The sequence below is a fragment of the Chiloscyllium plagiosum genome, unplaced genomic scaffold (genome assembly GCF_037043375.1).
Source record: "Chiloscyllium plagiosum isolate Xiang-an unplaced genomic scaffold, Cpla_swu_hap1 HiC_scaffold_10, whole genome shotgun sequence".
NCBI classification, from domain to species: Eukaryota; Metazoa; Chordata; class Chondrichthyes; order Orectolobiformes; family Hemiscylliidae; genus Chiloscyllium; species Chiloscyllium plagiosum.
Window position 1 is genome coordinate 87,497,160 of NW_028270148.1, and position 27,600 is coordinate 87,524,759.

The 27,600-nt window shown below is 42.3% G+C and overlaps 1 protein-coding gene and 1 pseudogene across 2 annotated transcripts in view; one reads left to right on the forward strand and one right to left on the reverse strand.

Annotated features, from left to right (window-relative positions):
• The window catches only part of prkn (parkin RBR E3 ubiquitin protein ligase), a 1,164,944-nt gene that overhangs the window by 478,369 nt on the left and 658,975 nt on the right, over positions 1-27,600 (reverse strand). The window lies entirely within an intron of this gene.
• LOC148148998 (uncharacterized) lies at positions 4,358-27,396 on the forward strand (annotated as a pseudogene).

Genomic DNA, 27,600 nt, shown 5'->3' on the forward strand with positions numbered 1-27,600 from the left:
GGACTAGGGTGGACAAAGTTAGAAGACAGTGAGGACTGCAGATGCTGGAGATCAGAGTGGAAAGTGTGTTACTGGAAAAGCACAGCAGGTCAGGCAGCATCTGAGGAGCAGGAAAATCAATGTTTCAGGCCAGAATCCTTCATCAAGAATGAGGCTGGAAGCCTCGGGGGTGGAGAGATAAATGGGAGGGGGTTGGGGCTGCGGAGAAGGTAGCTGAGATTGTAATAGGTGGATGGAGGTGGGGGTAAAGGTGATAGGTCGGAGAGGAGTGTGGAGTGGATAGGTGGGAAGGAAGGGACAGGTCATGAGGGTGGTGCTGAGCTGGCAGGTTGGAACTGGTGTATGGTGGAGGGAGGGGAAATGAGGAAACTGGTAAGGGATAGGATTTATGCACATCTGGATAGGAATAATGTGATCAAGGATAGTCAGCATGGTTTTGTGAAGGGCAGGTCGTGCCTCACAAACCTTATTGAATTCTTTGAAAAGGTGACGAAGGAGGTTGATGAGGGGAAAGCGGTAGATGTGGTATATATGGATTTTAGTAAGGCGTTTGATAAGGTTCCCCATGGTAGGCTACTGCAGAAAATACGGAGATATGGCATTGAGGGTGAGTTGGAGGTTTGGATTAGGAATTGGCTGGATGGAAGAAGACAGAGGGTAGTAGTTGATGGCAAAGTTTCTTCATGGAGTGCCGTCACTAGCGGTGTTCCGCAAGGATCTGTTTTGGGACCATTGCTGTTTGTCATTTTTATAAATGACCTGGAAGAGGGGTTAGAAGGTTGGGTGAGCAAGTTTGCGGATGATACGAAAGTTGGTGGAGTTGTTGACAGTGAGGAAGGATGTGGCAGGTTACAGCAGGATATAGAGAAGCTGCAGAGCTGGGCAGAAAGGTGGCAAATGGAATTCAATGTAGCTAAGTGTGAGGTGATTCACTTTGGGAAGAATAACAAAAAGATGGGGTACTGGGCTAATGGTCGGATACTTGGTAGTGTGGATGAGCAGAGGGATCTTGGTGTCCATGTACACAGATCTCTGAAAGTTGCCACCCAGGTAAATAGTGCAGTGAGGAAGGCATATGGCGTACTGGCTTTTATTGGTAGAGGAATTGAGTTCCGGAGTCCTGAGGTCATGATGCAGTTGTATAAGACTCTGGTGCGGCCGCATCTGGAATATTGTGTGCAGTTTTGGTCGCCATACTATAGGAAGGATGTGGAGGCACTGGAACGGGTGCAGAGGAGGTTTACCAGGATGTTGCCTGGTATGGAAGGAAGATCGTATGAGGAAAGACTGAGACACTTGGGGCTGTTTTCATTAGAGAAAAGAAGGTTTAGGGGTGACTTGATTGAGGTGTACAAGATGATTAGGGGGTTAGATAGGGTTGACAGTGTGAACCTTTTCCCGCTAATGGAGTCGGGTATTACAAGGGGGCATAGCTTTAAATTAAGGGGGGGTAGATATAGGACTGAAGTTAGGGGTAGGTTCTTCACTCAGCGAGTCGTAAGTTCATGGAATGCCCTGCCAGTAGCAGTGGTGGACTCTCCCTCTTTATGGGCATTTAAGCGGGCATTGGATAGGTATATGGAGGATAGTGGGTTAGTATAGGTTAGGTGGTCTTGGATCGGCGCAACATCGAGGGCCAAAGGGCCTGTACTGCGCTGTATTCTTCTATGTTCTATGTTCTATGGTGATGCCCTATGATTGAAGGGTACCGAGGTGGAAGGTAAGGTGTTCTTCTTCCAAGTGTCGGATGGCGAGGGAGTGGCGATGGAGGAGGCCCAGGATCTGCATATCCTTGGCAGAGTGAGAGGGGGAGTTGAAATGTTCAGCCACGGGATGGTGGGGTTGATTGGTGCGGGTGTCACAGAGGTGTTCTCTAAAGCGCTCTGCGAGAAGGCATCCAGTCTCCCCAATGTAGAGGAGACTGCATCAGGGGCAACGGATACAATAAATGACATGTGCGGAAGTGCAGGTGAAACTTTGATGGATGTGGAAGGCTCCTTTGGGAGGTGTGGATGCAGGTTTTGCAATTTTTGCGATGGCGGGGGAAGGTGCCAGGAAGGGGCTTGTTAGGGGGTGTGGATCTGACCAGGTAGTCACTGAGGGAACGGTCTTTGCGGAAAGCGGATAGGGGTGGGAGGGAAATATATCCCTGGGGGTGGGGTCCATTTGTAGGTGGTGGAAATATCGGCAGATGATGTGATTTATGCAGAGGTTGTGCGGTGGAAGGTGAGGACCGGAGGATTCTGTCCTTGTTTCGGTTGGGGGGGTGGGGTTCGAGGGCAGAGGTGAGGGATGTGGATGAGATGCTTTGGAGGGCATCTTCAACCACTTGGGAGGGGTAATTTCAGTCTTTAAAGAAGGAGGCCATCTGTTGCGTTCTGTGGTGGTCCTCCACAGAACTGGTCCTCCTGGGAGCAGACGCGGCAGAGGGGAAGGAATTGGGACTATGGGATAGAGTTTTTGCAGGAGATAGGGTGGGAGGAGGTGTAATCCAGGCAGCTATGGGAGTTGGTGGGTTTATAAAAAATGTCAGTGTTGAATTGGTCCTCGTGGATGGAGATGGAGGTCTAGGAAGGGAAGAGAGGTGTCAGAGATGGTCCAGGTGAATTTAAGGTTGGGGTGGAATGTGTTGGTGAAGCTGATGAACTGTTCAACATCCTCGTGGGAGCATGAGATGGCATCAATGCAATCATCAATGTAGTAGAGGAAAAGGTGGTGAGTGGTGCCAGTGTAACTCCGGAAGGTGGACTGTTTTACGTAGCCAACAAAGAAACAGGCATAGCTGGGGCCCATGTGAGTGCCAACGGTTATTCCTTTTGTCTTGAGGAAGTGGGAGAATTGGAAGGAGAAATTGTTGAGGGTGAGGACCATTTCAGTCAAATGAATAAAAGTTTCAGTGGAAGGGTACTTGGGAGAGGAAGAAATGGAGGGCTTGGAGGCCTTGGTCATGGCGGATGGAGGTGCAGATGGACTGAATATCCATAGTGAAGTTGAGGCGTTGGGGGCCAGGGAAACGGAAGTCTCGGAGGAGGTGGAGGGCATGGGTGGTGTCCTGAGTGTGTGTCAACAAAGTTAGAAATCACACAACACCAGGTTATAGTCCAACAGCTTGGTGATTGATTTCTACAAAAGATACATGCACCAATATTCACAGAGATGAAAGCTAGCACTTCCCACTCTCCAGTAGACCATTTGCATTCAGTTTTCAACATCTGGCACAACATTTAAGCTGCCCCTTCATCAGGTAGCTTTGGAACAGGATCATAAGACACAAAATTTATAGCAAAAGATTACAGTGTCATGCAACTGAAATGATATATTCAACAAACCTAGATTGTTGTTCGGTCTTTCATCTTTTTATGGGTTGCAGGTTTCGGTTAATTAATGTGTAAATCTCAGAACTCTTTTAAGTCACATCCTCGAGATAACTGAAGGTTTTATTAAAAAAAGGTGACAGCTCAGCTTAGACAATGCTTTATAGGTGTGAGGTCAGAGGCTTTCTGTACCCCAATCTTGAGTCTGACGGGTTCTACTTCCAAAGTAATAATTTATAAAATATTACATGGATTGATTGCCTGCATTGACTGCCTGCAGATTGGCCTCTTTTTGAGCAAAATAGAATGCATCTGCAAATATAATTCTGCAAATGCAAATTCACCCCATAGACTCACGTGTGTGTACGCATGAGAGACAGAGTGTGAGAGTCTGCATGTGAGTGAGTGAGTGCACTTGAGAGTGTGTGTGCATGCTTGGTAAAGTTTGTGTGTGAGTGTAATGGAGTATAAGCCTGTGAGAGGGTGTGCGCGTGGGTGTGAGTGTGGGGGGCATGTTTATGTATGAGAGAGAGTGTATGTATGAGAGAAGGTCTGTGTGAGTGTGTGAGTATATAAGTGTGTGTGTGAGAGAGTGTATAGTGTAGTGGGGTCACCTGTAGTGTGACATGAACCCAAGGGCACGGTTGAGGCTATCCTCATGGGTTCCGAACGCGGCTATCAGTCTCTACTCGGCCACTCTGCGTTGTTGTGTATCCCAAAGTCTGCCTTAGAGGATGGTTGCCCGAAGATCTGAGGCCAAATTCCCTGACCACAGACATGATCCTTGACTGGGAGGGAACACCCCTGCCTGGCGATTGTTGCACGGTGTCCATTCATCCGTTGTCGTAGCTTCTGCTTGGTCTCGCCAATGTACCATGCCTCAGGGCATCCTTGCCTGCAGCGTATGAGATAGACAACGTTGGCCAAGTCACATGAGTACCTGCCGTGTACATGGTGAGTGGTGTTCCCACAGGTAATGGTAGTATCCATGTCGACACTCTGACATGTCTTGCAGTGGTGGCCCATGAAAGGATTCACGTGTTATGGTTCATATCCTGAAGGCTGGGCAGTTTGCTGCAAACAATGGTCTGTTTAAGTTTTGGCGATTGCTTAAAGGTGAGAAATGGAGGCATAGGGAAGATCTGGATGAGGTGCTTATCAACATTGATAATGTGTTGCAGGCTGCGAAGAACATGGTGTAGTTTCTTTGCTCCCAGAAAGTACTGAACAACGAAGGGTACCCTATCGGTTGCATCCTGTGTCTGTCTCCGGAAAAGGTCATTTTGGTTTCTCACTGTGGCATGTCAGAATTGGTGATCAATGAGCTGAGCATCGTATCTGTGTTATGAATTTGAAGGCGTGTACTATATCTTTAAGAGTGAGTGAAGGCTATTTTGCAGTGAGAATTTGCGGGCAACTGTCATGTGACTGACTAGCAGTCTTAGAGTGTGCTGGAAAATTGAAAATATGTAACATTTGGCTGTAAACTAGACACCTCAGTTGCTTTGACCTCTATTTGAATTTGACCAATCAGTTTAAATTATGCCCCAGGATACTAAAACCCAACTGAATTTGAATTTTACAGTTTTGCCAACATCGAACCAATGAGACAATTCGATGTTTGGGGCATAAATATGCTGGCAGTTTGAGAGTTAGCCAGAGAGCGACAACCTGCCATCTAGAGGGAGATACTGCTATTCAACATGCACTCTATCTAAGGTAACTTTTTTATATGAAATATCTTTCCAGCAAAAAACTGAAGATGACTCAGACAGCTTGACAGACAGTGGAAGACAGATGCTGATGATGACAGCTGCTGTCTGGTTTTGAAAATTAGGTTGATGCAATTTTAATAGGGGCTTTTATTGGATCAGGAGAAAGTGAGGACTGCAGATGCTGGAGGTCAGAGACGAGAGTGTGGTGCTGGAAAAGCACAGCAGGTCAGGTAGCATCCAAGGCGCAGCAGAATCAACGTTTCGGACATAAGCCCTTCATCAGAAATGCTTATTCCTGATGAAGGTCTTCTGCCCGAAATATCAACTGTCCTGCTCCTCAGATGCTGCCTCACCTTCTGTGCTTTTCCAGCACCACACTCTCGACTTTTATTGGATTAGTATATTGTTATAGATTAGAAGGTAGATAACAGACCTTTAAAAGAAAGGAGGCTTCAAGTTTTAAAAAGTTGTTGCTTAATGTTCACTTTTAGAGTTAAAAAATAAAATTGATATTTTTCTTTAAATAGTGGAATTTGGGAAGTTCTCTGTTTCTCATACGTTAACAGATTACAAGGCGAGGTGAGCTTTTCTGTATGTTTGGTTTAATTAGCAGAAGGGTCCACTGCCGAGACGTAACAGTTTGGGTTGAGAGAGAAAGAGAAAAAGAAAGAGAAGAAAGAGAGAGAGAGGAAAAAGGAAAAGAGAAGGTTCTCAGCTGATCAGAGAGAGAAGAGAAAGAAAGAGAGAGACAAAGAGATAGAGAAGAAAGAGAAAGAGAGATGAAAGGGAAACAGAAAAAGAAAAGAAAGAGAAAAGGAGAGAGAATTTAAACTTCAGAAGTTGTGAATTAGTCAGGAAAGTCAAGTTAACAGGATAGAGATGAAGAGAGAAGGTAGTGTTATATACAAACTGTTAAAACACTGCCACATTTTGATGAGAATGTTGCCGAAGCTTCTTTATTTTATTTGAAAAATTAGCTTGACAGTTGTGAGTAATGCTAGTTCAAACTAGGCTGGTAGGTAGAGCTAGTGAGGTATTTGCAGTGCTGTTAGATGAGGGGTCAAGGGATTATGAAGCTGTCAAACAGGCTGTATTAAGTGCTTATGAAGTGTATTGACAGCGGTCCAGAAACAAAGAAGGAACCAAGTCAGACATGTTGAGTTCGAAAGAATTAAACATAGTTATTTTGATAGATGGGTGCGGGCCTTAAAAATAAATAAAACCTCTGCGGTTCTAAGAGAGATTATTCAGCTGGAAGTGTTTAAAAACTCACTTCCAGAGATGATAAGAGTTCATGTGGATGAACAGAAAGTTCAAGAAGTGAGAAGAGCAGCAGATATGGCGGATGAATATACCCTGGTGCATAAGGCAAAGTTTAATTTCCAGCAAGAATTTCATCCTGTGAGGGATAGAAATTGAGAGAAGCGGAGATCCTGCACTACAAAACAAAGAGTAGAGGACACTAGTAATTGTTTACCACAGGTTAAAAAAGAAGCCCAAGAGGATGGAAAGGAGGTTAAAGGCCTCAGGTGTTTCCACTGTGGTAAAGTGGGACAAGTAAAATCACAGTGCTGGTCATTAAAGAAAGGCACTGTGGGAAAGAATGTAGTAAAAGAAGCTAAGCCAGTGGCATTAGTGAAAGTAATAAAGGACACCCCAAGAAAAGTTGAGGAGCTGCAGGAGAGTGCAGGCAAGGGCTGGGTATGGAGTTAGTTCCTGATCTCTATGAAGAATTTGCCTCTGTTGGTAAAGTTTACTCAGAAAGAACAGGGGAGAATAGAAAGAAGTCATAATTTTGAGAGATACAGGATTGAATAGAAAGAGATGAATGTATTTGCACTCTTTCTGACCTGTTACCCAAGAGAGTGGTAATTTCTGGGATAGATGGACAGAAATTTAGCATTGAGAGTGTGGTGCTGGAAAAGCACAGCAGGTCGGGCAGCATCCGAGAAACAGAAAATCCACATTTCAGGCAAAAACCCTTCATCACGAATGAGGCTGGGTGCCTTGGGGATGGAGAAATAAATGGGGGGCGAGTGGGCCTTCCCCCAGGCCCACCCCCTCCCATTTATCTCTCCACCCACGAGGCTCCCAGCCTCATTCCTGATGAATGGCTTTTGCCTGAAACGTCGATTTTCCTGCTCCTCGGATGCTGCCTGACCTGCTGTGCCTTTCCAGCACCGCACTCTCGACTCTAATCTCTAGTGTCTGCAGTCCTCACTTTCGCCTTGAAATCTAGTGTTCCCCTATGTAACATTAGGTTGGGGTGCCAAATCAAGACTGGGGTAGTAACTGTGGGAGTGATTGACAGAGTGTCAGTTCCAAGAATACAGTGTGTTCTTTGGAACGATTTAGTAGGATCCAAGGTAAGAGTGACACCTCGAGTTGTGGAGAAGCCAAAGGAAGAGCAGGGACCTGAGAAGTTAAAAGAAAAACACCCTGAAATTTTCCCAGACTGTGTAGTAACAAGATCCCACTATCATAGGTCATAGCACAAAGCAAAAACTAAAGAGAAAGATGAAGGATTTGTGGTTCAGTTTGACATAATGATGCAGGAAAAACTTGAACATGCAGAGGGTCAGGCAGAAGTGTTTAGTCCTGAAAGGCTAACAGAAAGACGAGACAAGAAAAAATATAAATGTTGATGCATGCTCAGAAAAGGAGACAGAGAATATTCCTGAGGGGTTATTCCTTAAAGATAGAATCGCAAAATGAAAATGGAGACCACAGCAAGTTAGTGCAGAGGAGAAATGGGCAGAGGTGCACCAAATTGTGTTGCCAGCAGCATACAAACAGGAAGTGTTACAGGTACCACATGAACTACCAGTAGGAGGTCACCTAGGGATTGGAAGACTCAGGCTAAGGTACAAAAGCATTTCTATTGGCCTGGACTGCACAAAAATGTGGTTAACTTTTGCCAAACGTGTCATATATGCCAAATTGTAGGTAAGCCACAAGCAGTAATAGAACCAGCACCTTTGTTGCCAATTCCCATATTGAAGAACCTTTCATGCGGTTAATAATTGATTGTGTAGGTCCTCTCCCTAAAACTAAAAGTGGCAACCATTACTTGATGACCATAATGAATGTGTCAACAGATTTCTGGAAGCAATTCCATTACGAAGTATTAAGGCTAAAAAGATGGAGGAGGAATTAGTAGCTTTCTTCACATGGTATGGGTTACCCAGAGAGATCGCTCAGACCAAGGTTATAATTTTACTATTAGGCTGTTTAAGGAAGTCATGGATAGCTTAGGTATAACAAAGAACAAAGAACAAAGAAAATTTACAGCTCAGGAACAGGCCCTGCGGTCCTCCAAACCTGAGTCAATGCAAATCTACTGTCTAAACCTGTCGCCCAATTCCTAAGCATCTGCATCCCTCAGCTCCCCACCTACTCATGCATCTGTTCAGATGCATCTTAAATGAATCTACTGTGCTTGCCTTTACCACCAGACACCCAACACCCTCTGTGTGAAGTACTTGCTGCGTGTACCCCCTTAAACTTTTCACCTCTCGCCTTGAAAGTGTGACCTCTCGTTATTGAATCCTTCACCCTGGGAAAAAGCTTGACTCTATCCATCCTGTCTATACCCTTCATGATTTTGTAAAGCTCAATCAGGTCCCCCCTCAATCTCCTTTTTTCTAATGAAAATAAACCTAACCGACTCAACTTGTCTTCATAGCTAGCACCTTCCATACCAGGCAACATCCTCGTAAACCTTCTCTGTACCCACTCCAAAGTGTCCACATCCTTTTGGTAATTTGGCAACCAGAACTGTACACAGTGTTCTAAATGTGGCCAAATCAATGTCTTGTACAATTTTAACATGACTTGCCAGCTCTTACACTCAATACCCTATCCAATGAAGACAAGCATACTATATGCCTTCTTGACCACTCTATCCACCTGTGCAGCTACCTTCAGGGTACAATGGACCTGCACTTCCAGACCTCTCTGCCCATCAACTTTTCCCAAGGCTCTTCCATTCATTATATAATTTGCTCTAGAAAAGACTAAAAATGATACACACTTTAAATCAAGTATGCATCATCCTGAATCCCAGGGGACTTTCGAAAGGTGAAGTCGGAGATCTCACATTTGGATTATGTATCGGGGGTGAGGGAGAGATTAAATCGAGTAGGTGAGTTAGCTAATCGGCACCTGAAGAGGGCACAGCATAGAATGAAGTCGGTGGCAGATAGAAACTCTGAAATTCAAACATTTTCCTATAAGTATGATGTATTAGCATTGTTACCAGTGGTAGAAGATCCCTTCAAAGTCAGGTTTAGTGGTCCTTATCAAATTGAGGAAAACTTAAGTCAAGTAAACTATCTGGTAAAGATGCCAAATAGAAAAAAATCTGCATTGGGAATGTCATGTGAATACGCTGAAACCTGACTATAACAGAGAGAAGGAACTGGAGAATCAGGTGTTAGTTACTACCCTGCAGAGTGAGGAATCAAACCCAGATGTTGTGGAGTCTGATATGCCTCAAAATACTTTAAACAATGAGGAAGCCCCGAAGGATTGGGATAAGTTCGTAAACTATCTGCCTCAGGAGCAAAGAATGCAGTTGAAAGGTTTGTTGCAGCAGTATCAGGACATATGCAGGAATAAATTGGGGAGGACAAACGCTATTGTGTATGAGGTAAAAGTAGGGAATGCTGTTCTGATAAAAGAAAAGTGGATGCAATGCTCAATGAAGCTGTCATTGAACTGAGTCAGAGAGAATAGGGTTCACCGATTGTGTTAGTTCCCAAACCTGATTCAACAATTTTGTGTGGACTATCGGAAGGTCAATGCCATTACAAAATCGGACTCTTACCCAAAACCAAGATTGGAGGACTATATAGAGAAAGTTGGACAAGCCACTTATATCACAAAGTTGGACTGAGTGGGTGGTTATTGGCAGGTACCTTTATCAAAGAAAGCGAAAGAAATTTCTGTGTAACCCCAAATGGGCTTTATCAATTCAAAGTGATGCCCTTTGGAATTAAGAACGCACCAGCCACATTCCAAAGACTCATGAACAAAGTTGTGGCTGGGTTAACAAACTGTGCAGTTAATCTGGATGATGTAGTGGTCTTTAGTGTGTCATGGAAAGATCACATGGTACAGTTGGCAGAACGCTTTGGACGATTAAGTAAAGCAAAACTGGTAATAAATTTAAAGAAAACAGAATTTGTGAAAGCAGAGGTAATGTTCTTGGAACATAACATCAGTCATGGAAGGTTGACCCCAAGGAACGCAAAGATGAAGGCCATCGAGGAATTTCCATGAGCAAACTCGAAGAAAGAGGTGCTTCGATTTTTGGGACTAAGCGAATTCTTCTGGATGTTTGTTCCAAACTTCAGCAGTGCAGTGGCACTGTTAACAGATTTGCTGAAGAAGAACACAAACTTTCAGTGGACAGAACAATGCCAGGAGGCATTTGACAATTTAAAAACAGTACTAATGACCGCACCAGTTTTAGTTACACCAAACCTTTTTTTAAAATAAAACCTTAAGTTAACTCGAGAATGTGACTTAAAAGAAGTTCTGAGATTAACATATTAATGAACTGAAACTTGCAACCCATTCTAAAAGATGAAGGACCTAACAGCAATTTAGGTTTGTTCAAAATACCATTTCAGTTGCATGACACTGTAATCTTTTGCTATAAAAAACTAGAGGGCACAGGTTTCGGTTGAGAGGGGAAAGATCTAAAAGGCATCTAAGGGGCAACCTTTTCATGTTGAGGGTTGTGCATGTGTGGAATGAGCTGCCAGAGGAAGTGGTGGAGGTTGGTACAATTACAGCATTTAAAAGGCATCTGGATGGGTATATGAATAGCAAAGGATTAGAGGGATATGGGCCAAGTGCTGGCAAATGGGACTAGATTAAGTTAGGATATCTGGTCGGCATGGACGAATTGAACCCAAGGGTTTGTTTCCATGCTGTGCAATCTCTATGGCTTTATCCCTATTGTGATCCTGTTCCACAGCTACCTGATGAAGAAGCAGAGCTCCGAAAGCTAGTGCTTCCAAATAAATCTGTTGGACTACAACCTGGTATTGTGAATTTTAACTTTGTCCATCAATCCATTCAATCTTCCTTCCCACCCATCCACTGTCATCACTATCAATACCACCTTTTCCTCAAAGCTCTCACTCCTGAAGAAAGTCACTGGGTTCAAAACATGAACTCTGTCTTTATCCAACAATGCTGCCAGACCTGCTCAGTTGCTCCAGTAAGATCTGTTTTTGTCCCACAAGTTCTGCTTATTTGGGAATTAATTTGTGATTAAGGTTGGTGATAGTAAAGTAAAATGTCAATCAGAAACATATGAATGACTTTGATGTTGTGTGCAGACTTTGATCTAACAGCTTCATTCTATACCATAGAAAGTAAATCTTGGAAACCGCGAATGTGCATTTCACCCTGTTGAGCATCTTCAGCACCATTGCTAACCATGATCATGTTTATATTATCCTTTTACACAAACAATGACATTGTTGAGTTGGCTGACTCTTCTCTCAATGTCTGACAAGATTGAAAATAGAACCTTCTGGAATGTGTCAGATGCTGAACTTGGTAACATTTTGAAAGCATTCTATGGTTTGAACATATTCCATTGTGAGCAACAAAAGCTGCAAAATATCAGGTTTTCTCTGCTAGTAGTGCCTGAAGATACCGCCATTGCATGCTGAGCTTTGAAGATTATGGAGTCAAAAATGTTCCTGATAGTTCTTGGAGTGTAGGAATTGGATATATATCTGGAATAACTGCTTTGTTAACCACCTTATGTTGACTAGGCGAAAGTGAGATGCAGATGCTGGAGATTAGAGTCGTGAGTGTGGTGTCGGAAAAGCACAGCAGGTTAGGCAACATCCAAGGAGCAGGAGAGTCGTTGTTTCGGGTAAAAGCTTCCTGATGAAGGGCTTTTGCCAGAAATGTCGACTCTCCTGCTCCTTGATTGCTGCCTGACCTGTTGTGCTTTTCCATCTTACATTGACACATAGTCTCAGTTTGCCACTTTTGAGTCATGCAATCATTTGGTTCAGTGTGCATGGGATTAAGTTAATTCACTTAGTCAAATGTCTCCTTCAAGTCACTTCAACTCATAACACTTTAACAAGGATTGCCAATGGCAACCATCCAAAATTTTGCTAAACTGGTTAAAATAAATTGTCGACCAATAGAGCATAGCAGGACACCTTAATCTCTTCAAATCCAGAAATAAGGAAAGATGCAGTTGTACGTTGTCAGTGTCATCCATCATGTTAATTTGTACTCTGGTGGGATCTTCAATTTTGAAGCCAAGCTCTTTGAGAAGTTTTATTCCCCACAAGGTTTCTGCCTCTGGCTACATAGAACATGAATCTTGCACACTAGAATTACAATCATTCTCAAAACCGACATAACCAAGCCATTGTAAACTGGAAGAGTGTCTGTCACAGGAGTAAGAGAAAGTTATAAAAAAAATGATAGCAGTATTGAATGTTCAATTTAGTTTTGTACCAATATCATTGAGGAGGAACATTTAGATGTTTGTGATCTTGAATCCTAACAGCTACCTGGACTACACCTCCTCCCATCCTGCCCCCTGTAAAAACGCCATCCCATTCTCCCAATTCCTTCGACTCCGCCGCATCTGCTCCCAGGAGGACCAGTTCCAAAAACGCACATCCCAGATGGCCTCCTTCTTCAAGGACCGCAATTTCCCCCCCGACGTGGTCGACGATGCCCTCCACCGCATCTCTTCCACTTCCCGATCCTCCGCCCTTGAACCCCGCCCCTCCAACCGCCACCAGGACAGAACCCCACTGGTCCTCACCTACCACCCCACTAACCTCCATGTACAGCGCATCATCCGCCGTCATTTCCGCCACCTCCAAACGGACCCCACCACCAAGGATATATTTCCCTCCCCTCCCCTATCAGCATTCCGTAAAGACCACTCCCTCCGTGACTCCCTCGTCAGATCCACACCCCCCACCAACCCAACCTCCACTTCCGGCACCTTCCCCTGCAACCGCAGGAGGTGCAAGACTTGCGCCCACACCTCCCCCCTCACCTCCCTCCAAGGCCCCAAAGGAAACTTCCATATCCGCCACAGATTCACCTGTACCTCCACACATATCATCTATTGCATCCTTTGCACCCGATGTGGCCTCCTCTATATTGGGGAGACAGGCCGCCTACTTGCGGAGCGTTTCAGAGAACACCTCTGGGACACCCGGACCAACCAACCCAACCACCCTGTAGCTCAACATTTCAATTCCCCCTCCCACTCCACCAAGGATATGCAGGTCTTTGGACTCCTCCATCGTCAGACCACAGCGAAATGACGGTTGGAGGAAGAACGCCTCATCTTCCGGCTAGGAACCCTCCAACCACAAGGGATGAACTCGGATTTCACCAGTTTCCTCATTTCCCCTCCCCCCAGCCTGTCTCAGTCAAATCCATCAAATTCAGCACCACCTTCCTAACCTGCAATCTTCTTCCCGACCTCTCCGCCCCCACCCCAGTCTGACCTATCACCCTCACCTTGACCTCTTTCCACCTATCACATTTCCGACGCCCCTCCCCCAAGTCCCTCCTCCCTATCTTTTATCTTACCCTGCTGGACCAACTTTCCTCATTCCTGAAGAAGGGCTAATGCCCGAAACGTCGATTCTCCTGTTCCCTAGATGCTGCCTGACCTGCTGCGCTTTTCCAGCAACACATTTCCATCTCTGATCTCCAGCATCTGCAGACCTCACTTTCTCCCTAAAAATGATTAAGCACAATCTATGATGCTATACTCACCTCAGATTTCACTCTGTCAACTGATTCCTCCGCTTACCAAATTTATGAAGTCTTCTTAGTCAATTTTCTCAATTTTGCAGAGTAACTTATTTCTAAATTATAAGTTCCATGTTTTTCTCTAGGATTGTACATGGCATTGTGAGTTGATGGATATCTCCACAATTTGGAGCATTTCTGAGGGAATCTGAGTATGATAAATATGTGTTGTTGAGACTACTGAGGGCTCTTTGTCCATATCCTCGCATGTGAGCTGATTGTCCAAGGCATGTCTGCAACCCTGAGTCTGAGGTGCATTTCTGTGTAACGTCTTCAATGCAAACATTGAGAATTCAGTTTGTATTGCCAAGGTCATGGCCTTTTCTAATGTTATATCATTGTCTTCACCAAGGAGGTGTTCTCTAATTTATAAAATTGAGGATTTTCTATAAGTTGGTCCTGAATTAGGTCATTTATTAATTAGTGTGCCAAATGTATATAGAGTAATAGAGATATACAGCACAGAAACAGACCCTTCAGTCCACCTCATGCATGCCAAATTTATGCCCTCAATAAATCTAGTCCTATTTGCCAGAATGTGGCCCATATCCATCTAAACCTTTCCTGTTTATATACCCAAGCAGATGCCTTTTAAATGTTGTAATTGTACCAGACTCCACCACTTCCTCTGGCAGCTCAATCCATACACGCACCACCCTCTGCGTGAAAAAGTTGCCCCTTAGATTCATCTTAAATCTTTCCCTTCTCACCCTAATCTATGCCCTCTAGTTTTGGATTCACCCACCCCTGGGAAAAGACCTTGTCTATTTACCCTATCCATGCCCCTCTTGATTTTATAAGCCTCTATAAAGTCACCCCTCAGCCTTTGATGTTCCAGAGGAAAATAGCCCCAATATATTCAGCCTCTCCCTATAGCTCAAACCCTCCAATCCTGGCAACATCCTTGTGAATCCTTTCTGAAACCTTTCAAGTTTCATAATGTTGTTCCTATAGGAGGGAGGCCAGAAGCACTCGCAACATTCCAGTAGTGGCCTAACCAATGTCCTGTACAGCCACCACATGACCTCCAAACTCCTTTACTCAATGCAATGACCAATAAAGGCAAGCATACCAATGCCTTCTTCACTATCCTATCGACCTGTGACTCCACTTTCAAAGAACTATGTACCTGTACTCCATGGTCTCTTTGTTCAGCAATGCTCCCTCAGATATTACCATTAAGTGTATAAGTCCTGCCCTAATTTGCCTTTCCAAAATGCAGCACCTCACATTGATCTAAATTAAACTGGAAGCCAACCAAATCTAGAAACCATCTGTTGCAATGCTGTCATATATTCATTGGTAGACTCATCTATTTCCCTGACATCTGTGGTGGAATATGAATCATTCAATTAACGTAATTTTCAAGAGCACTCACTGTCAGATCAAATATAGATATCTGTGAGCGGCTTGGCCTTCTTCCCTGAGGAAATGGAGAAACTTTGCTTTCTTGTGGGTCACTGCTATCTAGACAATGTCCATATGCTTCGCAACCAAGTATAGATTGAACCTTGAACTCTGTTGATTTGATGACAAAGTTGGATCTACCAGTGAAGAAAAGAGGTGCTAGAACAAGTGAACTTAAATGATTCTTCATCTTCATTGACAGTTGTTAAGATTAATGGAATAATTGGTCATGTGGTTGTGAGATACCCCTTGGAGATGTGTGTGCATAATATGATGAAATTCTTCATCATGATGGAAAATGAGGTAGTTGATTCTGAGACTAGACTCCTGAATATTAATAAGGGAAACTATGATGTTATGACGTTTGAGTATGCTGTGATGGATTGGGAAATGTTTCTGAAAGGAATGACAGTGGATAAGCTCCGGCAAACATTCAAAGAGCAAACAAGTGAATTACAAAAATTGTTTATTGCTATCTCGTGCAAGAGTGCAAAGAGGCCAAATAATAGCTTACAATTGAAGTTAGAGATAGTATTAGAAGCAAACAAAAAGGCATACAAATTGGCAAAAAAAAAGACCTGCAGACTGGGAATATTTTAAAGTCAATAAAGGAAAACAAAGAGATTTATTAAGAAGTGAAAAAAATGAGTGTACGAAAGTGAGAAATAAGAGTAAGCTTGTGGGGAACATAAGATCTGACTAAACGTTCCTACAGATATGTACAGAGAAAAAGACTGGTGAAAACTAATGTAGGTCCCTTACAGTCAGAAATGGGGAAATTTATAATGGGGGACAGAAAAATGGCCGATGAACTTGATTCATCACTTTGGTCTTCACAAAGGAGGATATGAATAACATCAGAAATGGTGGGGAACACAGTGATTAGTGAAAAGGAAGAACTGGAGCAAATCTATACATGTAGAAAATTGATGTTGAAGAAATCAATGAAATTGAAGGCTAATAAATCTCCAAGGCCTGATTAAAAATACACCTCACAGTACTTAAGGAAATGGCTAGAAATATTGAATGCATTGGTAGTCATCTTCCAAGATTCTTTAGCCTCTGGAATAGTTCCTATAGATTGGAAGGTATCTAATGCAATGTATTATATTTAAAAAGGGAGGTAGACAGAAAACAGGGAATTAAAAACAGTGTGACAGTGGTAGTCAGGAAAACCCTAAAATCCATTATCAAGGATTCATCATTAGAGCACTTAAAAATAGTGGTAAAATCAGACACAGTCAGCATGGAATAACAAAAAGAAAATAATTCTTGACAAACCTACTAGAATTCTTTGAGGGTATACATAATAGGGAGATCCGTGGATGTGGTTTTATTTGGATTTTCTGAAGGCTTTTGATAAAGTCTCACCTAAGTGACTAATGTGTAAAATTAAAGCACATAGGATAGTGCATTTGGTTAGCATACAGGAGACAAAGTGTGGGAATGAAAAAGGCCTTTTTCTGAATGGCGCTGACTGGTGAGGTACCATAGGGATCGGTACTAGGACCCTAACCATTCACAGTATATGTTCATTTAGAAGAAGGAGCTAAATGTAATATCCTAAAATTTGCAGATGACCTAAAGCTGAGTGGAAAGGTGAGGTCTGAGATTGCAGTGATCTTGCACTGTGATTTGGACAATCTGAGTGAGTGGGAAAATGCATGGCTGTTGCAGTATAATGTGGATACATGTGAGATTATTCAATTTGGTAATAACAATAGGAAGGCAGATTGTTATGTGAAAGGTTGTAAATTGAGAGAGGAGGATGTTCAATGAGATTTGAGAGTCCTCATACACTAGACACTGAAAGTAAGCATGCAGGTACAACAGGCAGTAAAGAAGGCAAATTGCAGTTTCACCCTCCTAGATGCCATTATATTCAGCACTGGTGAGGTCACACCTGGAAAAGTGTGCACAATTTTGGTCTCTTTATCTGAGGTAGGATCTTTTTAATGTAGACGGAGATCAGTAAAGGTTTACCCCAAATTGATTCCTGGGATGGCAGACCTGATATACGAGGAGAGATTAAGTTGTATCCACTGTATACACTGTTTGTATACACTGGAGCTTAGAGAATGAGGGAGGAATCTCTTCAAAAACTATGATTTTGGAAATGATTTGTGAACAATCACCTGAAGGAGCTGCACTCCGAAAGCTAATGTTTCCAATTAAACTTGTTGCACTATAACCTGGTGTTATGTGATTTTTAATTTCAAAAACTATAGCATTCTAATAGAAATAGACAGGTCACTTGCAGAAAAGATGTCCTTGATGGTGAGCGAGTCCAGATCCAGGAGTCATAGGCTAAGGATTAGACGCAAATCTTTTAGGACTGAGATGAGAAATTCCTTCATCCAGAGAGTGGTAAGCCTCTGGAATCCACAACAGTAGAAAGTGGTTGAGGCTAAAACATTGTGTTTTCAGGAAAGAGGTAGACATCACTATTATTGCAAAAGAGATCAAGGGATATGGGGCGAAGGTGGGATTAGGGTATTGAGGTTGATGATTGATTAGCCATGATCATACTGAATGGCACAGCAGGGCCCAGAGGTCAAATGGCATACACCTACTTCTTCTCTGTTTCTATTTGTGTCTCAGACTTGTGCAGATTTGACACATCAGGTTTATTGGTTGAGCAGAAGTTTTGTTCAATGCTTCAAAATGTCGACTCCTTCCACCTTACTTTTAGTTTCTCAGCAACTGCATTTTCAGGCTTGATTAATGGCAGATAGCAAAGAAAACAGGCTATGGATAACTACAGTTTAACATTGAACAAATAAACTCAACTGCATTCCAGAATAGTATTTAAATAGCTGTCAAATGCTTTGGAATATTTTGAGCTTAAATTGTGGAAATAAATTGTCAATTTATAAACAAGGACCTCTTAAAAAAAACATTTATTTTCCTGTTGTAGTGGCAAAGTCATTGCTATTTCGGAGAAATGTGTATATTCTCATTGAAATAGAACTAATGATCAATCATAATGAGGCTGGAATAAAAGATTGCACAAGCCAGAGGATACATGCCCATTCTTAACAAATTCTGTCATCACCAATGGCTGGTTTTCAATGTGATCCAAACTACTTCTAACAGTCATCTTTGGCAACATGTGTGGAGAGAAACAGACTTAACATTTAAGGTTAATGACCTTTCACTAGAACATTCATTAGACCCTGAAATGTTGGCCACGGAAGATAGCTAACATGCTGAATGTTCCCAGCACTTTTTTGTTTTTATTTGAGATTTTTAGCCTCAAATATTTTTCTTTTCTGTTCATAAAAGATCAATGTTTTGAAATTTTGTAATTACTGGTCTTAACTGACATGTAAAAATAGTTATCAAACTGATAGAAAGTAGAGAATGTGATAACTTGTTTATGTTCAGCATTTGAAGTCAGAATATCCAAAGAAAAAAAGATTTTAAAGGTTTACATATTTGACTAACTAATAGGAGCACTCCAGAGTAAGGCCTTATTCTAAGTTTTATCACTGAGCATGGGTGCAGACTGTATTCATTGACGGAGAAGCTGGACTGAGATGCTGCTTAAATTTAACAGTTCAGATAACCTTTCACCAGAGCAAAACTAAAATGATTTTTTTTTGATAAACAGGAGTATGGAAATGTCACTAGTTACTTAATCTAATTCAAAATATCAGCCTAGTAAAAGACTTACAATATCATAGCAACACCCCATCCCTGATTGTCTTCTGATGAAACTGATTGAATAAATACACCAGCAGTACTAGGGTAGTTTAATTTAAACATATCTTGAAAACTCTAGTCAGTTAAGTTTATCCAAGCGTGAATGTCCTTGTTTATTCCAATTGTTCAACTACTAATCTATAATTACTGTAAATAAAGTCACTGGAAAAAGCATAGAACTAAACAGCATACATGTAATCAACCAACAAGAATATCAAGGATCCAAACAGTTTGCACAATATTTTGTTTGTATAAATATTTTACCTACTCTTATATCATTCCTCTTTTTACAATTTAATGGAAATGCTAATCTATTTGAAGCAACCCATAAAGAAGCTGTCCTAAGAATAGACTTTTCAAAACTGTCAACATAGCCGGTTGAGAAATAAACTTTAAAGATCTGCAAGAAGAAATAATCCTGCCCTCTTATGGAAGTCCGACATGGCAAATTCATACCTTGCTTTATTAATGTCTCCATAGTCCTGATGCGTGATCTGCAAGGGATACTTTCTATGGCTTTCCACTGAGAGCAAGAGGGCAAGGCAGGGAATTGCTCAGAAGGTGACCAGAAGAAGCATGCTATCACACCCTTGAATACAGTGCCAGAATCAAGTGCTTCAATGATTTAAACAAAGCAGAAATATTGAGAACAATGACATCCTCAACTATACCTCTCCACTCTGCCTTCCCAAGCTTATTCATACATATCACTCCCCATACCAACTGACCAAGCAAATACTTACTTATCTATCGATGCACTTCTTCACATCTCCATCTGTACATCCATCACAGACACAATTACACCTTAACACAAAATGATAATCTCGATCACAGTTATCCTCAAATACAGTCTATTCATCCATCTATTCACCATATTCCATTATTCTCCTTCATAGGTTTCAAGGTCCAAGTTAATTTAACATAAGCAGTACCCATGCTGATCTGATATATCATAGACATAAATTGGAGGTCAGACAGACATATCAAAATAGTGAAGGTCATCACAAATGTCATTAAAGTGATCTACAATGTATGTAGAATAGTTGAAGTAAACTCTCAGACCAATTTTTATGAGCAAAGCTTTGTACACGATTAGGCATGGAAGCAGCTGTGTGGTTTATTTTACAGGTTCAGATTAAATTAGATTACAGTGTGGAAACAGGCCCTTCGGCCCAACAAGTCCACACTGACCCGCCGAAGCGAAACCCACCCATACCCCTACATTTACCCCTTACCTAACACTACGAGCAATTTAGTATGGCCAATTCACCTGACCATGCACATCTTTGGACTGTGGGAGGAAACCGGAGCACCCGGAGGAAACCCACGCAGACACGGGGAGAACGTGCAAACTCCACACAGTCAGTCGCCTGAGGCGGGAATTGAACCCGGGTCTCTGGCGCTGTGAGGCAGCAGTGCTAACCACTGTGCCACCGTGCCGTTTAAGTAGTTATGGTGGATGTGCCGGTCATTTCTTCTCATCTTTTTTTCACAAGTGATATCCAGGAACTCCAAGAAACGTGTACACCCTCAGTTAAATTTGAAAATTCTGATTAATAAAGCTTGTCCTCACTTGTTAACAGATTTCAATTGACAGTTTCCTTGAGGGTTCTTCTTACCCACAGAATTATCTACTGTAATTAAAAGAAATAGTCGATGGGTTGGACGCAACTTCCCAAATGCTTTGTAAATAATCAATATTGAATTGTACCTCCCCAAACCCTAGGACTCCTTTTATAGTGTTAGAAGAGTTGGTCTTCCAGGGTGGTCAAGGTAAGCCACTTACTCTTCACTTCCTGACAATTCTTTGCAGTTTCTTTATATGTCTGATCCTTCTGTTACCCTTGCTATGCTTTGCAATGTTATGATGCACCACTGATCCATTCTCCCTCTTTCTATCACTTGCTACCTCCAAATATACCCTCCATGTGCTACACATGAGAAGTTCCCCAAAATCATAAAAAGCATTATTTTATATTTTGAGTCATTTTTAACCTAATGCATCTAACTGTTAGCCTTCAAAATTGCTCGGCAATATAAAAGACCATGGGTCCATCTAGTTAATCTCCTATCAAACTAATAGTTGCATGATATGATAATGATAGCACCACTGGCAATACTACGGCAATCTCAAGCAGTCCATGACAGATTTAGAGCTGAAGTGAGAAAATGCTGTTGGAAAGTTTTTGACTCCATAGACTGTAACAACTCTTCCCAACCTCTGCAGCATTAATCTATACCACCTTGTATCTCAGAGTTCAGACTACAGATGGTGGTCCAGCTGGGTATTAGCTGTTTGAAACCTCAGGTCTAGGGGAGACATGCTGACAAGCGTATGGGGAAAAACATTTCGGAGACCAACAGAATTGCATGTTTAAATACAGGGAGGTTATGCTACAGCAGTATAACGTGCAGGTAAGGCCACACCTGGAATACTGTATACAGTTTTGGTTTCTTCACTTGTGAATGGATATACTGGCTCTGGAGGGGGAGCAGAGGAGGGGGCTGTGTGGAAACAGGCCCTTCAGCCCAACAAGTCCACACCGACCTTCCGAAGAGTGACCCACCCAGATCCATTTCCCTACCCTATATTTACTACTGACTAATGCACCTAACTTGCACATCCCTGAACACTATGGACAATTTACCTACTCAGATCCATTTCCCGACCCTATATTTACTGCTGACTAATGCACTTAACCTACACCTCTCTGAACACAATAGACAACTTACCTAATCTGCACATCTTTGGACTGTGGGAGGAAACCGGAGCACCCAGAGGAAACCCGCACAGACTCAGGGAGAATGTGCAAACCCCACCCATACAGTTGCACAAGGCTGGAATTGAACCCGGGCCTCTGGTGCTATAAGCCAGCAGTGCTAACCACTGAGCCACCATTCCTAGGTTCACTAGGTTGATTCCAGAGTTGAGAGAATTGTCTTATGAGGAAAGATTGAGTAGCCTGGGACTATCCTCAATCGAATTTAGAAAAATGAGGGGGAATCTTAAAGAAACATATAAAATTATGAAGGGAATAGTTAATACAGAATCAGGGAGGTTGTTTCCACTGGCAGGTGAAATTAGAAGCTTGAGCTAGGGGGCTTAGCCTCAAAATAAGAGGGAGCAGATTTAGGACTGAGCTGAGGAGGAACTTCTTCTCTCAAACGCTTCTGAATCTGTGGAATGAAGCAGTTGAGGCTATCTCACTGAATATTTTTAAGGCAAAGGTAGATTTTTGAATAGTAAAGGAATTAACGGTTATGATGAACGGATGGGGGGGAGGGAGTGTAAATGGAGCTGAGTACACGAAACAGACCAGCCATGACCTTATTGAATGGCAGAGCAAGCTCAAGGGGCCAGATGTCCTATTCCTGCTCCTAGTTCTTTATGTTATGTTGTCTGAACTGTCTGCAGTCTAACTGTGTAATGGATTGAGAGCACAAAAGTCACAGCAAGAAACACGAGTGGGCACCTCCAAAAGTTGCACAGGAACTTCCAAGATGGCCCAAATTCAGGATTTCGTATTATTTTAATGTTGATTCTATACGACCGATAGGGTACCCTTCATTGTCCAGTACCTCCCAGGAGCAGAAAAACTTCGCCATGTTCTTCGTGCATGCAACACATTGTTGCTGAAGATAAGCACCTCGCCAAGACCTTCCCAATGCCTCCACTTCGCAACAAACCTTAAATAGACCATTGTTTGCAGCACACTGCCCAGCCTTTAGGACAACATTAACCACAACACAGTACAACCTTGTCATGGCAACCACTGCAAAATGGGTCAGAGTGTCGACACAGATACCAGCATTACATATCGGGACACCACCCACTGTGTACATGGCAGATACTCATGTGACTCGGCCAATGTTGTCAATCTCATACGCTGCAGGCAAGGATGCCCTGAGGCATGGTACATTGGCGAGACCAAGCAGAAGCTACGATAACAGGTGAATGGACACTGCACAACAATCACCAGATGGAGTGTTCCCTCCCAGTGGGCAAACACTTCAGCAGTCTGGGACATTCAGCCACACATCTTCAGGTGACCATCCTACAAGATGGACTTTGGGACAGGCAACAATGCAAAGTGGGCGAGCAGAGGCTGATGGCCAAGTTTGGTACCCATGAGGATGGCCTCAACCAGGACCTTGGGTTCATGTCACACTACAGGTGACCCCATTACACTCTACACGCTCTCACAGGCACACGCAAGCACACATACACATACGCTCTTATATTCTCACACACTCACGCAGACCCTCTCTAATTCACATGCTCTCTCTCATATACACACATATACACCCCCCACACTCACACTCACATTCACGCACACACCCTCTCCAGGCTTATACCTCATCACACTCACACATATACTTTACCAAGCTTGCACACACGCAAACACACAGTCTCTCACATGCACTCACATTCACACGCACACACTCACATGGTCTCTCTCTCTCTCACTCTCTCACTCTCTATCCACACATGTAAGTCTATGGGGTGAATTTGTATTGCAAAATCATACTTGCAGATACATTCTATTTTGCTCAAAAATGCACAACCTGTAGGCAGTCAGTGCAGGCAATCAATCCATGGAACATTTTGTAAATTCCACTTTCGAAATAGAAGCAATCTGACTCAAGATTGAGACATAGACAGACTCTGACCTCACACCTTTAAAGTATTGTCTGAGCTGAGTTGTCACCTTTTTTTTATAAAACCTTAAGCTATCTTGAGAATGTGACTTAAAAGTTCTGGGATTTACATATTAATGAACCAAAGCCTGTAACCTATTCTAAAAGATGAAAGACTTAACAGCAATCTAGATTCATTCAATTAATCATTTTACTTGTATGACACTGTAATCTTTTGCTATAAATTCTGTGTCTTACCGTCCTGCTCCACAGCTACTCGATGAAGGAGCAGTGCTTCGATAGCTAGTGCTTCCAAATAAACCTGTTGAACGAAAACCTGGTGTTGTGTGATTTTTAACTTTGTCCACCCCAATCCAACACTGGCCCCTCCATATCTTGTCTAAATTGCTCATTACATCAGCAAAGAATTCTAACAGATTTGTCAGATGTGATCTCCTCTAGATGAAGTCATGCTGACTCAGCTGTTTTACCATGCACTTCGAAGTGTTCCACAATCTCATCATCAATAATGGTTACTCTAGAATCTTACTAATGACTAAGATCAGACTAACCAGCCTACAACTTCCTGTCTTCTGCCTCCCTCCCTTTTGTAACAGGGTGTTACATCAGCCATTCTTCAGACCTCTGGGACGCTCCCTGACTCCAGTGATTCCTGAAAAATCACCACCAATGCCTCAACAATCTCCTTCAGAAGTCTGGGGTGTAGTCCATCTGGTCTGTGTGATGTATCCACCTTCAGACTTTTCACCTTCTCAGCATCTTCTCTTTAATGGTGGCCATTACATTTACTTCTGTCCCCTGACTCTCTTTAAATTCTGGTATTTTAGTGGTGTTTTTCACTGTGAAGTTAAATGCAAAGTACTTATTCACTTCCTACGTCTTTTCTTTGTTCTTCATTATGCCTTTCTAGCCTCATTTTCCAGCTTTCCAATGTCCACTCTTCCCTTTTAGATATCTAAAAAAAAGACGTTTCATCCCTTGTCTAGGTGACATCCTCAGTGCTTGGGAGCCTCCTGTGAAGCGCTTCTGTGATCTTTCCTCCGGTATTTGTAGTGGTTTGAATCTGCCGTTTCCGGTTGTCAGTTCCAGCTGTCCGTTGCAGTGGTCGGTATATTGGGTCCAGGTCGATGTGCTTATTGATTGAATCTGTGGATGAGTGCCATGCCTCTAGGAATTCCCTGGCTGTTCTCTGTTTGGCTTGTCCTATAATGTAGTGTTGTCCCAGTCAAATTCATGTTGCTTGTCATCTGCATGTGTGGCTACTAAGGATAGCTGGTCGTGTCGTTTTGTGGCTAGTTGGTGTTCATGGATGCAGATCGTTAGCTGTTTTCCTGTTTGTCCTATGTAGTGTTTTGTGCAGTCCTTGCATGGGATTTTGTACACTACATTGGTTTTGCTCATGCTGGATATCGGGTCCTTCGTTCTGGTGAGTTGTTGTCTGAGAGTGGCTGTTGGTTTGTGTGCTGTTATGAGTCCTAGTGGTCGCAGTAGTCTGGCTGTCAGTTTGGAAATGCTCTTGATGTTCGGTAGTGTGGCTAGTCCTTTGGGTTGTGGCATGTCCTCGTTCCATTGTCTTTCCCTTAGGCATCTGTTGATGAAATTGCGGGTATCAGTTTTTGGCGAATACATTGTATAGGTGTTCTTCTTCCTCTTTTTGCAGTTCTGGTGCACTGCAGTGTGTTGTGGCCCTTTTGAATAGTGTCTTGATGCAACTTCTTTTGTGTGTGTTGGGATGGTTGCTTTTGTAGTTCAGGATGTGGCCTGTGTGAGTGGCTTTCCTGTGGAGAATTCATCACAAAGGTATACAGGAAAACCACTCACACAGACCAAGTCCTGAACTACGAAAGCAACCACCCCAACAGATGAAAGATCACAGAAGTGCTTCACAGGAGGCTCCCAAGTACTGAGGATTGTCAGCTAGACAGGGGACGAAACGTCTGCAACACAAATTCCCAACTCGGCGAACAGAACCACAACAACGAGCACCCGAGCTACGAATCTTCTCCCAAACTTTGAATCTAAAAAAAACCTTTGCTATTTTCTTTTGGTGTTATTAGCTGCTTTACCCTCATTTTTGATTTCTCCTACCCTATTGCTTTTTTTTTAAGTTGTCCTCTGCTGGTTTTTAAAGGCTTCCCAATCATCTGGCTTCCCACTAATCTTCACCACATTGTATGCTTTTTCTTTTGCTTTTATGTTGTCCCTGACTTCCCTTGTCAGCTATGGTTACCTCATCCTCTCCTTAGTATTTTTTTCTTCTTCTTCTTCTTTCGGGTGAATTTCTTTTGTTCCTCTGATTTACCCCCAGAAACTCCTGCCATTGCTGCTCCACCATCTTCCCTGCTCGGGTCCCCTTCCAGACAAGTTTGGCCTGCTCCTTCCCCATGTTTTTGCTGTTAGCTTTACTCAATTATAATGCCATTACATCTGATTCCTGCTTCTCTTTCTCAAACTGCAGGGCAAATTCTATCATATTATGTCACTCACTCACTCATATTATGTCACTCACTCATTCATATTATGTCACTAATCAAGTCAGTCTCATTACACAACACCAAATCTAGAATTGCCTGTGCCGTTGTGGACACTACCTCAAGCTGCTCCAAAGAAAATCTTGGAGACATTCCACAAACTCCTCTTCTTGCTTTACTCCCAACCTGATTTTCCCGGTCATTCTGCATATTGAAGTCCTCCATGATTTCATTTAATACTGCCTTTCTTACAGGCGTTTTCTATCTCCTGATTTATTTTCTGCCCACATCCTGACTACCACCAGAAGGTCTGTACATAACTTCCATCAGCACTATTTTTCCATTTTTTTCATTTGCTGCATAGAAGTTTTTCCTCATGTTGGACCTGATTTTGTAATCAATCATCTTAAACTTATGTTCTCTGGTTATAGTTCCTTTAGCCATCAGAAACGGTTTTACATTATTTACTCTATCTAAACCATACATAATTTTAAACATTTCTTCTTAGCCTTCTCTGCTTTAAGGATCATAAGCCCAGTTTCTCCATTCTTCATTCTATCCATGTATGCCAAATAATTATCATACATTATGCAAAAGATTCTAGATCATATGGTATATAATTTATGTAAAATTTTAGTTGTATATTAAATTTTTCATCTAACAAGTTCCATCTATAATTTAAAGTTGACTTAAGTTTAAAAAATCTAGGAGACTCGAGGAAATATACACCTTAACTGTAGATTATTTATCTTGGGGGCACAGATCCATCTGTCTGAGCTTGGAAGTATAGCCTACATGACCTTTGCCACAACTGCCACTTAAACCATGTACTGCAGAAAACCTACAGCACAAATGACTTCAACAGCTAAAATTAGTGGACTAATAAAGGCTTTTATCAATTTAACGAGTATTAGCTCTTTATCATTAGGCTGCATTCCTTTTACAGGATGGCCTTGTGGGACAACTAATATAACGACATTGCCATAACACAAAATGGTCTTTGAAGGTCTGCATGACATTTTAATTTAAAACCTAACAGTCTCTCTATCATAAAAACGCATTTATATAAAAAAGCTTATTACTGATTAGAATTTTATTTACACTCTATCTCCAAATTTCAGTTCTTACATCATAATTGTTGCAAAGTAAGGATCTCTATGTACCCGAGTTTCCCTTATTATTGCATTTGTTAATCTTCAACAGGAAATTGCAAGCCTTCGCAAACAAATTTCAGTGAACCTCACAGATGACTGCGAAAAGCTTTGTAACTTAAGCCCGAGACTTTTAAACCTATGAAAACAAATCAAACCTATGAGGTTATATTTTTATCTCATTTTCATACTGCTCAAGGCATTTTTGTGATTGGAAAGATGGATTTGCCATCATCTTGCTTCCATGTAGCAGTTTGAGAACTCATCAATCCTACAGACAGTACACCATGTTTCACAGGTTATGGAGTTAATCTGATGGTTCATTTGAGAGATAAGGAGAACTATACGT